This window comes from Papio anubis, unplaced genomic scaffold (genome assembly GCF_008728515.1).
Source record: "Papio anubis isolate 15944 unplaced genomic scaffold, Panubis1.0 scaffold180, whole genome shotgun sequence".
NCBI classification, from domain to species: domain Eukaryota; kingdom Metazoa; phylum Chordata; class Mammalia; order Primates; family Cercopithecidae; genus Papio; species Papio anubis.
In genome coordinates this window covers 137500-150630 of record NW_022161801.1, presented here as the reverse complement: position 1 = coordinate 150630, position 13131 = coordinate 137500, and the positions used below count along the sequence as shown (strand labels likewise).

The 13131-nt window shown below is 40.1% G+C and overlaps 1 protein-coding gene and 1 non-coding gene across 3 annotated transcripts in view; one reads left to right on the top strand and one right to left on the bottom strand.

Moving 5' to 3' along the window:
• Positions 1 to 13131, top strand: part of LOC101026711 (zinc finger protein 721) — a 34998-nt gene that overhangs the window by 16634 nt on the left and 5233 nt on the right. The window lies entirely within an intron of this gene.
• LOC100997724 overlaps positions 4687 to 13131 on the bottom strand; it is a 62369-nt gene continuing 53924 nt past the window's right edge. Inside the window, exon 3 of the transcript XR_004181327.1 lies at positions 4687 to 5635. This is a non-coding gene — a transcript (uncharacterized LOC100997724). The remainder of the gene's footprint in view (positions 5636 to 13131) is intronic.

Here is a 13131-nt window from a genome sequence, read left to right as displayed (position 1 = left end):
CAGAGATAATGGCCTGAATTTTTTTCTTTTGTTGTTTCTCTGCCAGGCTTTGTTATCAGGATGATGCTGGCTTCATAAAATGAGTTAGGGAGGAGTCCCTCTTTTTCTAATGTTTGGAATAGTTTCAGAAGGGATGGTACCAACTCCCCTTTTTACCGCTGGTAGAGTTTGGCTGTGAATCCGTCTGGTCCTGGCTTTTTTTGGTTGGTAGGCTATTACTGCTTCAATTTCAGAACTTGTTACTGGTCTATTCAGGGATTCGACTTCTTCCTGGTTAAGTCTTGGGAGGGTGTGTGTGTCCAGGAATGTATCCATTTCTTCTAGATTTTCTAGTTTATTTGCGTAGAGGTGTTTATAGTATTCTCTGATGGTAGTTTGTTTCTGTGGGATCAGTGTTGATATCTCCCTTATCATTTTTTATTGTGTCTATTTGATTCTTCTCTCTTTTCTTCTTTATTAGTGTTTCTAGCGGTCTATTTTGTTGATCTTTAAAAAAAAAAACTAGCTCCTGGATTCACTAAATTTTTTAAAAATTTTCTCCAGTTCTGCTCTGATCATAGTTATTTCTTGTCTTCTGCTAGCTTTTGAATTTGTTTGCTTTTGCTTCTCTAGTTCTTTTAATTGTGATGATAGGGTGTCGATTTTAGGTCTTTCCTGCCTTCTCTTGTGGGCATTTAGTGGTATAAATTTCCCTCTAAAGGCTGCTTTGGCTGTGTCCCAGAGATTCTAGTAGGTTGTGTCTTTGTTCTCATTGGTTTCAAATAACTTATTTATTTCTACCTTAATTTCGTTATTTATCCAGTAGTCATTCAGGAGCAGGTTGTTCAGTTTCCATATAGTTGTATGGTTTTGAGTTTCTTAATCCTGAGTCCTAATTTGATTGCACTGTTTTCTGAGAGACTGTTATAATTTTCGTTCTTTCGCATTTGCTGAAGTGTGTTTTACTTCAGTTATGTGGTCAACTTTAGAATAAGTGCAATGTGGTGCTGAGAATAACGTATATTCTGTTGATTTGGGGTGGAGAGTTCTGTTGATGTCTGTTAGGTCTGCTTGGTCCAGAGGTGAGTTGAAGTCCTGAATATCCTTGTTAATTTTCTGTCTCGTTGATCTAATATTGACAGTGGGGTGTTAAAGTCTCCCATTATTATTGTGCGAGAGTCATCTCTCTTTGTAGGTCTCTAAGAACTTGCTTTATGAATCTGGGTACTCCTGTATTGGGTGCATATATATTTAGGATAGTTATCTCTTCTTGTTGCATTGATCCCTTTACCATTATGTAATGCCCTTCTTCTTTTTCTTTTTTTTTTTTTTTGAGACGGAGTCTCACTGTGTCGCCCAGGCTAAAGTGTAGAGGCATGATCTCGGCTCACTGGAAGCTCTGCCTCCCGGGTTCACACCATTCTCCTGCCTCAGCCTTCTGAGTAGCTGGGACTGCAGGCGCCCACCACCACGCCCGGCTAATTTTTTCTATTTTTGTAGAGATTGGGTTTCACTGTGTTAGCCACGATGGTCTTGATCTCCTGACCTCGTGATCCATCTGCCTCTGACTCTCAAAGTGCTGGGAGTTACAGGCATGAGCCACTGCGCCTGACCCCTTCTGTTTTTGATCTTTGTTCATTTGAAGTCTGTTTTATCAGAGACTAGGATTGCAACCCCGGCTTTTTTTTTGCTTTCCATTTGCTTGGTAAATACTCCTTCTCCATCCCTTTATTTTGAGCCTGTGTTTGTCTCTGCACATGAGATGGATCTCCTCAGTATGGCACACTGATGGATCTTGACTCTTTATCTAACTTTCCAGTCTGTGTCTTAATTGGGGCATTTAGCCCATTTACATTTAAGATTAATATTGTTCTGTGTAAATTTAATCCTGTCATTACGATGCTAGCTGGTTATTTTGCCCATTAGCTGGTGCAGTTTCTTCATAGTGTCGATGGTCTTTACAGGTTGGTATGTTTTTGCAGTGGGTGGTAACGGTTTTTCTTTTTCATGTGTCCTTCAAGAGCTCTTCTAAGTCAGACCTGGTGGTGACAAAATCTCTCAGCATTTGCTTGTTTGTATTATTTTTCCTTCGCTTATGAAGCTTAGTTTGGCTGGATGTGAAATTCCGGGTTGAAAATTATTTTCTTTAAGAACGTTGAATATTGGCCCCCACTTTCTTCTGGTTTGTGGGGTTTCTGCAGAGAAATCTGCTGTTAGTCTGATGGGCATAACCTGACTTTTCTCTCTGGCTGCTCTGAACATTTTCTGTTAGCTATTTTTTAGATTTTTATTTTTATTTTTTTTTCTTGAGACGGAGTCTTGCTCTGTCACCCGAGGCTGGAGTGCAGTGGCACAATCTTGGCTCACTGCAGCCTCTGCCCCCTGGGTTCCAGCGATTCTCCTGCCTCAGCCTCCTGGGTGGCTGGGATTACAGGCACGTGCCACCATGCCCTGCTAATTTTTGTATTTTTAGTAGAGATGGGGTTTTGCCATGTTGGCCAGGTTGGTCTTGAACTCCTGACCTCAGGTGATACACCCGCCTTGGCTCCCCAGAGTGTTGGGATTACAGGCGTGAGCCACCACACCTGGCTTGGATCTGTGTTTTATTGTTAATGGTTCCTGGAGCATTTTTAGTTTCCTTTAGTGCTGTTATGTTTGCCTGATCTTTCATAATTTGTGAAGCCTTGTTTTGACGTCATTGCATCTGAAGGAGTAAATACACCATTCTGTCTTTATAGACTAGTTTTGGGAGGTAAATATCTTCTCCTATTGGATTTCTGGACTGATGAGATTTCCACTGAGATTGCAATAAAGTGCTTCGGATTCAGGTCACACAACTACTACGGGGTCTGCAGTGAAATTCATGCTTGGCAGACCTGTTATCTGGGCATCAGACAGTTGTGGATTCTGTGTATTTTCTGAGAAGACTGAACTTTCTTCAAGATGTTGACCAGTATGACTGGCACTGAGGAAGAAAACCCTCCAGTTATATCTGCAGATTAAGGTGCTGATACAATCAATGGAGCAGGTGTGGCTCCTCCTGTGTCGCTCTTGAGAGGTGTTTGGAAATGTCTAACCTAGTCATTGGACAAGTTCCTAGATGAGCAGTACTGACCCTTGATCACAGCTGCGAGGGTGTGGAACGATTCACAAGGCTGCTTCAGGATACACAGCTGAGAACAAAGTCTTCAGGTCTGTTTTGGGGTTCATGGCATTTCTCCCTCCAGATTTCTGGGGGGGCAGGACGTCTTTCAGACTCTAAGTGACAGAGACCAGAGCGTGGTTATGTGACTGCTTCACGATTCACAGTGGGAATGAAGTCAGCCAACATGCCTACAGGGGCACATATACGTGTGCTTTTTGGCAGGTCCCAGGTTAGGAAAAACTTCTGGACTTTGGTTGCATGGACTTGGAGCCAGGTTATAGTGCCACGTGAAGACCCACTGTCAAATAAATACTGGCAAGCCTACATCCAGGGGCACAGATGGATGTTTCTGTCTGTGGGTGTCTGGGCAGGATTTCTTCCACACCATGACTGACATGTGCAAAGGGTGGATTTGGGGCTAATTCGGAGACCACAGATAGAACCAACTTCTAAAGGCCTTTCACCTGAGGCATAGGTGTCTTGGTTTAGGTGTCTTTGCAGATGGTTCTAGTGGCAGGAACAAAACCAAATGGTCTACAGCTAAGCCTACAATGAAAATTGGACATATTTTATTTTGTAGCTGTGACCGTGATGGGCAAGCATGCCACTCAAACAAGGGCATGTCTTTTCAATACGGCCCTCCTCAGTCTTGGGTTCACAACCCTTGACATGGATTCCAAGGCTCCCATAAAGTGCCCTTTTTCAGGACATAAGTGCTGCATTTTTGTAACTGTAGAAGTTGTGCGTAGAGAACCTCCTGCCATCTTACTATGTTTTCAGTTCCTGATATATTCTGTGTCAAATTTATCAGATTTCAAATTCACATTTCTGAAATAAAATGCTCACATTTACACATTGTGTGTAACAAATAAATGTACTGAAAAGGCTCATTCTTATTAGAGCATTTTTTAATTGAGATGCATCCTTTTTGTTTTTGAGACAGAGTCTCGCTCTGTCGCCCAGGCTGGAGTGCAGTGGCTCTGTCTTGGCTCACTGCAAGCTCCGCCTCCCAGGTCCACGCCATTCTCCTGCCTCAGCCTCCCAAGTAGCTAGGACTACAGGCGCCCACCACCATGCCCGGCTTGCGTTTTATATTTTTAGTAGAGACAGGTTTTCACCGTGTTAGCCAGGATGGTCTCAATCTCCTGACCTTGTGATCTGCCCGCCTCGGCCTCCAAAAGTGCTGGGATTACAGGTGTGAGCCACTGTGCCTGGCCGAGATCCATTTTTTTTAAACTGCTGTACATTGCATGTAAGGATTCAAAACACCAGATCTTCGTAAGTACACAGTCACAGATGAAAACTGTAGTTATTTAAAGGATTGTTTTTATGGTACATCTATATTATATTCAGTCTTTTATAGGTCAGAATTTTTTATTTTTATTTTCAACTCTGTTTTACTGGGGAGTGTTTTTTCATGTAGGTTCTCCTTATTTATTTATGATGGAGTCTGGCTCTGTTGCTGGGCTGGAGTGCAGTGGCATGATCTTGGCTCACTGCAACCTTCGCCTCCCAGGTTCAAGCGATTCTTCTGCCTCAGGCTCCTGAGTAGCTGGGACTACAGGCGCCCACCACCATGCCTGGCTAATTTTTGTATTTTTAGTAGAGAGCTTTGTCTACATGTATGCTTAATATTTTAATTGCTGCCGAAGCAGGATTGTAGCAGTGGCAGGGGAGAATACTGTAGTAGAATATCACCAAGGAGTCCAGCACATTTGTATGGTGAATGGAATTAATGGCCACCCCCAAGTGTATTTGTGTCCATTGTAGGGGCAGGTGTCACGACCCGTAGGATCCACATATCCAGAGGGCCCCCCAGGGGACTGCAATATAGTTACTGTAATCATAGTGTACTAATGTGTAAGTAGGAAAGAGATTGTGTTTCATTAGGGACAATATTGTTGATTTGGAGTATATATTGACAATTATCTGGTGGGAGAAACCCAGAGTAACATTAGAGGAGCCATTTACAGTCTCCAGACAAAGTGGGGGAGTGGGGTGCTATACAGAATCCAGCCTTCAGCACAGCGGGTTCCCAGTATATACCTTTCCAGGCATGTTGGTCAGGATACCAAGGCGTTTGATGCAAGGTGAAGGTGGAGTTCACTTTTCACCTGACTTGGGCATAAATTGATTGCTTGGTTTGGTCAGAGGAAGTCCAGGTTGGATTGCAGTTGTTGTTGTTGTGGCCCCATTGGCAGTGACAGAGCCATTCGGAAATGTTGGCAGGGACAATTCTCCAAGGTAGCTCATTCCTGGTGGCCTCTGGCAACTCTCCTCATAGCCAACATTGATTGTGGTTGGCTTCTTCTACAGTGGTGGCTGCCCAGCTGATGAACTTATTCTTGGCCTCAGGCACAAAGACACAGGTGCTGACTGTTAGTAGATAGTTATTACATTATAATGCCTCTCACCGCAAGGCTTGAACATGTTGTAATCCATTCATTCACATTCAAGTTTTCAGTTGTGGTGGAAATTTTGGCTTGTTGATCTGCCTGCTGATTAAATAGTCTGTCAAGAGAAAACAGAGACACGTGAGCATCAACATGGAAAACAGTGATAATGGTAGTGTGCACCAGGATTCAGGTATCTTCCCAGTATTTTTTTCCCCAAACCTCTTTATTCACAATTAACCGTTTGTTTTGTTGCCATTGGTGCAACCAGGTAGTAAGACCATTTGCTCCTGACCAAGAGTTGCTATACAAGTGACAGATCCCTCTGGCCTCCTCCTAAATAACTCAGAGGACCACTACTGGTTCAACCAGCTAGCTGCTTCCACTTTTTCCTTCATCAGAAATGCTTATGTTTTCTAACAGGATTGTAAGCCACAGCCTTCTAGCATCAAGTGCTACCAGTGTATTTTGTGGGACCATTAGTAAACCAGGCATGTTTCTGGTCCTCTGGGCTTAGTTTTTTAAAGGATTTGCCCCATTGGATGGGGGAGGTTTTCTTATCTGAAGGGCTTTCTTGGTGGTTTTCTGAGCTGGCAAGTTTTGTACATCCTTATGCAAAAGCAGTATCCCCTTTCGTCCTGGCTTAGTCCTATCTTCTGTATACCATTTCCATTTTATAATGCTGCTTTCCTGAGTGTGCCCTATCTGGTGAGTTTTGGGGGAATTCATGACCCAAGTCATAATAGGAATTTCAGGCCTCATAAAGACCTCATGGTTGAAGCAAAGGTCCTCTGTTTCCAGCAAAGCCCAATAAAAAGCTAACAATTGCTTCTTGGAAGGGGTATAAGCTTTGCCAGCCTTTGGCAGTTTCCGGGTCCAAAACCCCCAAGGTGTACCCTCTTCCCACCTTGTTTCTGCCTAAGGCTCTGATTAGCATGTTGATCTAGGACAGCTACTTGCAGTTCTCGTGGCCTATTTTTTATGGGCCGTAGGTCCAGGGTCAGCTGCAACGCTTGTTTAGCTTGTTCAAAAGCCACGCTCTCTCTTTCTGTCCCCAGTGAAAGTCATAGCATTTTCTAGTGACTGCATTGCAGAGGTTGTAATATGTTATCCATGTGGGGCATATGATGTCTCCACAATCCCAGCAAACCAATAAATTTCTAGGCCTCCTTTTTAGTGGCAGGGGTTGCAAATTCTAGTATTTTAGCCTTAGCCTTTTGTAAAATGGACTATTACCGTGTATTTCATAGGATGCCAAGGAATTTTACAGTTTGTGCAGGTTCTTGAATTTTCCTAGGGTTGATTTCCCATCTTTGAGATAGGAGCTGGGTTTTTACCTGCTCCAAGCCCCAGCTGACTAGTTCTTCAGTTTTACCCTGACCGGGCCATTTGGACAGCTGCTTTTTTCAGCAATAGGCTGATAGCTTTGAGCCTGATCAGTCAAGACATAGGCCTGGCCAGGGCCAGTCAGGAAGTCAGATTAGCATTTTTTTTTTCAGCTTACATTTCTCGTGTAGCAACCAGTCCCTGTCTTGACACGTTAACTTATAAGCAGTAAGCAAGCACTATCCACGCCGGGCAATTCCCTCAGCATTCCCTTTATCAACTGGGATTCCCTGCAGCACCTCACGCACAGCCAACGGTTCAAAATGCACTAATTTAGATTCCCTATTTTCAAAAAGACCAGTTCCCTTGGATCACTCAATGGCCAAAGGAGAGAACTGCGGGAGTTCCCATCCCAGGATATGGGAAGCCCCCAAGCTCCCAGCCCATTCCTTGTGGCTGAAAAATGGCACGTTTTCGCTTTCGGATCCTGTTCCTGACACCCAAAATGATCTGTGCGGGAAATGTGTTAGGGGGAGAAAACACACAATACCTTTAAGGGTAAACAACCTTTATCTCACGTAAATGACAGTGCAGATATAATAAGCAAATGATGTAATAACCAAATTGCAATGGGAAGGGGAGAAGGGAAAAGAGGTATATATATTTACATTCACCAGACTGTGGAGGATTCACCACCAGACTGGGAAGCAACAGCCCGGGCTCCAGAGTCGGCCACCCATCCGTGCACAGACGAGGAGGGGTCTCATGAAGGTTCGTCATGCTATGGGACCCTAGCTGTTTTTATAATGAGTTGTTTGGCATGAGGTCCTATCACTAGGGCCTTTCGTGAACTGGGCTCCAGGAACACAAAAAGGTCAACTTGTTTTTGTGATTGTCTATTCTTTTTCAATAACTAATATATAGGAATAGATTGAAATAGAGATTTCTTCATAATAGTGCTGGCTGAAGACCTCAAGGGACTCACAACCTGTTCTGGGACTTGGTGACCACTGTTTGTGTCCATGTTCAATTGAGTTCAAATTTAATATTTAACTTTTCCTCCACAAATATATGTCAGAATATTTTTGTTTTAAAATAAAATATTGTATGTATATGTCACATTTTAAAAATCTGATATTGATCTCTAAAGGGACATTTGTGTTTCCAGGAATTGTCTTTTGTAAATAATAATGAATGAATATGCATGTGTAAACATGTATTTAAAGCCCTGCCTTGAATATTTTTGGGATTATGTTATGTTATATTATGTTATGTTATTTTTTTGAGACAGAGTATCCCTCTGTTGCCCAGGCTGGAGTGCAGTGGTGCAATCTCGGCTCACTGCAAGCTCTGCCTCCCAGGTTCACGCCATTCTCCTTCCTCAGCCTCCCGAGTAGCTGGGACTACAGGCACCCGCCACCATGCCCGGCTAATTTCGTTGTATTTTTAGTAAAGAGGGGATTTCACTGTGTTAGCCAGGATGGTCTTGATCTCCTGAACTTGTGATCTGCCCGCCTTGGCCTCCCAGAGTGCTGGGATTATAGGCATAAGACACCATGCCCAGCTTTTTTGGGATATTTTAAATACATGTGTAAACCTTTGATGTTATATTCAAAAACTGATTGCCAAGACTAGTTGCATATAGCCTTCATCATAAATGTTTATATTAGATTTCACATATGTGTAAGATCATGTGGTATTTGTCTCAGTGTATCTGTTTTATTTCACTTAACGTAATGGCCTCCAGATTCATCTGTGTTGTGGCAAATACCAAAATTGAATTCTCTTTTGTAGATGAATAGTATTTTATTGTGTATATATACTACATTTTCTTTATTCATCCAAGTTTTGGACACTTGGATTGATTCCATATATCTTGGCCATTGTAAATAGTGCTGTAGTAAACATGGGAGTGTAGATTTCTCTTTGACATACTGGTTTTGTTTTCTTTAGCTACAATGAAAATAGAACTTACATATGTTCCAGCAATCCCATTTAATTAAAAAATTAAATAGAACGTGATCCAGCAATTTGAATTATTTTGTGTGTGTGTGTGTGTGTGTGTGTGTGTGTGTGTGTGTGTGTATCTGGTCATCCACAGTTTATTGTGTAGGCGAGGAGTCAAAGAAACAGTGTTAAAATACCATTTGTTGGCCGGGCGCGGTGGCTCAAGCCTGTAATCCCAGCACTTTGGGAGGCCGAGACGGGCGGATCACAAGGTCAGCAGATCGAGACCATCCTGGCTAACCCGGTGAAACCCCGTCTCTACTAAAAAAATACAAAAAAATAGCCGGGCGAGGTGGTGGGCACCTGTAGTCCCAGCTACTCGGGAGGCTGAGGCAGGAGAATGGCGTGAACCCGGGAGGCGGAGCTTGCAGTGAGTTGAGATCTGGCCACTGCACTCCAGCCTGGGCGACAGAGCGAGACTCCGTCTCAAAAAAAAAAAAAAAAAAAAAAAAATACCATTTGTTGATGGTTTAAATATATGTTATCCTGTGATACTTATTTTTTTCTATAATGGCTCTACTAACTTATAATTTTTCCAACTGTATGTGTTTCCTTTTCTATTCATTCTCACCAACCTTTTTTTTTGTCTTTCTAATTAGTCATTCTAATTGGAGTGAAGTGTTATCTTGTTCTGATTTGCATTTCTCTGACAATTAGTGATGTTGAGCATCTTTGCATGTACTTTTTGGCTATTTGTATTTCTTTTGAAAAACGTCTCTTAAAGTCTCTTGCCTATGTTCAAATTGTGTTATTTTTGTTAAGTTTGTTATATATTCTGTAAATTTATCTTTTGTCATATGTCTATTTCGCAAATATTTTCTTTCATTCTGTAGGTTATCTCTTCACTCTGTTGTTGTCTTTGCTGTGCAAAGCATTTTTACTTTGTTGTAATCCCATTTGCATATTTTTGCTTCTTTTGCCTGTGCTTTTGAGATTCCTTGCTCTGTACTATGTGGCAAAGCATTCCTGTATAGTTTACTTCAAATAGCTTTATTTGGGTTTCCCATTGAAATCTTTATTTGTGATTGAGTTTTTTATATCATAAAAGGTAGGAGCCTAGTTTTATTTTTTTTATTATCTTGTAGATAATTTTCCTAGCACCATTTATTGAAAACACTGTCTTTTTCCAAATGTGTGTTATTGACATTTTTGTTTGAAAATCACTTGTTTCTAGGTTCAGGAATTTATTACTGGGCTCACTGGATAGTTTGATCTGTTTGTTTTTATGCCAGTATCATGCTATTTTGCTTATTATAGCTTTGTAGTATATTTTGGAGTCAGGTAGTGTGATGCTTCCAGCTGGTTTTTTTTTTTTTGGCTCAGGATTACTTTTGCTATTTGGGGGGTCTTTGATGGTTCCGTATAAAGTTTAAGTTTGTTTTCTCCATTTCTGTGAAAAAAGTCATTGGTATTTTGATAGAGATTGCATTGATTTGATAGAGATTGAACTTTCACAATATTTTTTAATTTTATGAGCAATACTTTCAATTTTTCTTGCCTTTTTTCAGTTTTTAATGATTTATAAATTTCAGTGTAGAGTGTTCACCTTTTAAATTACATTTGTTATTAGACAGCTTTATTTTTTATTGTGAATGCAGAAGCATTTGGCAAAACTGAACATGTCTTTGTGATTTAAGAAACTCAAATTAGGTATAGATCGTATACCTATACACAATAAAGACTATATATGACAGACTAATGGCCGAAATTATACTGAACAGGAAAGAGTAGAAAACCTGTTGTCTGAGACCTGGAACATGAGAAGGATGTTTTTATTTAATGTTGTTATTGTGTATGAAAGCACTCAGCTGTGTACACTGTCTACTTTAAGAGTCTCTGTGTTTATCTGTCTGCATATTCTTTCCCTATTGTTTGTAAGTTGCATACTTGTTTTATTTGTGTATACCATGGTGATTTTACCCTGCCTAGGTGAGTAGTCATTGAAATTCTCCTAATTTTGCCCTCTATTTGTTTGTAAATCTGTATTTTTGTGTGTGTGTCAGAAACACTTTTGTGATTTGAAGATAATTTCCAAAAGTGTCATACCTCTCTTAGATATTATTTTTAATTGTTTTCAAAAATGCATAGACTTTACAATCATATATTTGTTAAATATTCGGCTTAGTCATATTAACATTGTTATGCATTCTATGTTTAGAATATGTTTATCTTGCAAAGCTAACACTCAATACACGTTAAACAACTACCTACTTTTTCTATTTTCTGGCCCTTTACAAACACGATTCTGTTGTTTTAAAGTCAAACTGCTTTAGATATCTGATGTAAGTTGATTTATACAGTTTCTCTTTGTGACTTATTTTATATTAATGTCATCAAGATTTATCTTCACTTGTTTGATTTTTTGCTTTTTATCAACAGTAATATTTCATAATTTTAATATTTCTAATTTATCAGTTTGGTGAGAGAAATCTGTGTTGCATTTATTTGCTTTCAGTAACAATGCTGCAATAATTATGAATGTCTAAATTATTCTTCATGTGACTGTGTGTGTTTATATTTTTGCTAGATTTTATTTTATTGATCCAGCTGTTCAGCTTTATACCCATCCCAAATTGTTTTAATTCTTTAGCTTTTTATGTGTTTTGAAATCAGGAACTGTGAAGCCTCTGAGATTGCTTCTGTTTTTGACAATTGTTGGGTACTTCACTGTTTCTTAATTTCGTATAATATGGGGGTTGCTGTTTCTATTACTACAATAATTTAATTACAAATTTGACAGGGATTGCATTTAATCTGTAGATTACATTGCGCAGTCTAGACATCTTTATTATTTCAATCTTTAGTTTGTGTTGTTTAATTTCTATAAGTATGTACATTTTTTGGGGGGGGGGGCGGGGATACAGAGTCTTGCTCTGTTGCCCAGGCTGGAGTGCAGTGGCGCACTCTCAGCTTACTACAAGCTCCGCCTCCTGGGTTCACGCCATCCTCCTCCCTCAGCCTGTACAGTAGCTGGGACTACAGTTGCCTGCCACCACGCCTGGCTAATTTTTTGTAGTTTTAGTGTAGACAGGGTTTATAGTTTTCTTTCTTTTATTAATTTCTACTCTCATTCCAGTTTGGTCATTAAAAGTAATCTGTAAAATTTCAATTTTAAAAACTTCTGTTAAGACTTTTTTTGTGTCCTAATATGTCGTTTATCCTGGAGAATATTATATGAGCTATTGAGGAAGGTGTGTATTCTCTTGTTGTTGAGCAATGTTCTCTACAATTCTGTTAGGCATAATTGTTTAATACTGCTTTCAAGTCTCCTGTTGTGAATATTTTATCTTGTTTCATTATTCTTTACAGAAATTGAGGTATTTAAATATCCTAGTATAATTATATTGCTTTTTTTGTCTTGCTTTAGTTCTGTCAGCATTGGCTTTGTATATTTGGAACTCAATGTGGGACACACATAAACACACAGACACATTAACATATGTATACACACATTTGTCATGAGTTCCCAGTAAAGGAACTTTATTATTGTTTAATGTCCTTCTTTCTTACGAACTTTTAGTTAAAGTATATTTTATGAAATAGGACAGTTTTGACTTAAGATGTACTTTGTGTTGTATAATTTGGACCTCTTATTTGGTTATTTGCATGAAATGTCTTCTTTCATTTTGCCCTTTTCAGTCTTTTTTAATCATTACATCTCAAGTGACTCCTGTAGAAAAGCAAGCTGGATCATGTTAAGTTTTGCAATCAATCCCTTTATTTGGTGAATGTATTTTGAATGGAAACCTTTACTTCGTAAGTTTTATTGTTTTGCTGGATTATTTCATTTTTGCCCCTTATTTTCTTTTTCTGTCATCTTATTTTTTGGTGTATCCATAGAGATACGTTTTTCTGGTATCTTGGGAAGTACATAAAATTTCTTAAAATAATATATTTTTATTTTGTCTTATTTTTTTGAGACGGAGCCTTCTTCAGTGGCCCAGGCTGGAGTGCAGTGGCGCAATCTGGGCTCACTGCAAGCTCTGCTTTCCGGGTTCTCACCATTCTCCTGCCTCAGCATCTCAACTAGCTGGGACTACAGGCGCCCGCCACCATGCCCGGCTAAAGTTTTTTGTATTTTTAGTAGAGAGGGGGTTTTACCATGTTAGCCAGGATGGTCTCGATCTCCTGACCTCGTGATCCACCCTCCTTGGCCTCCCAGAGTGCTGGGATTACAGAATTGAGCCACCGTGCCCGGCAAAATAATATATTTAAAACTGGTAAAAACCTGAGTTGCATTTGAAAATTCTTCCTTGGCTGGGCGCTCACACGTGTAATCCC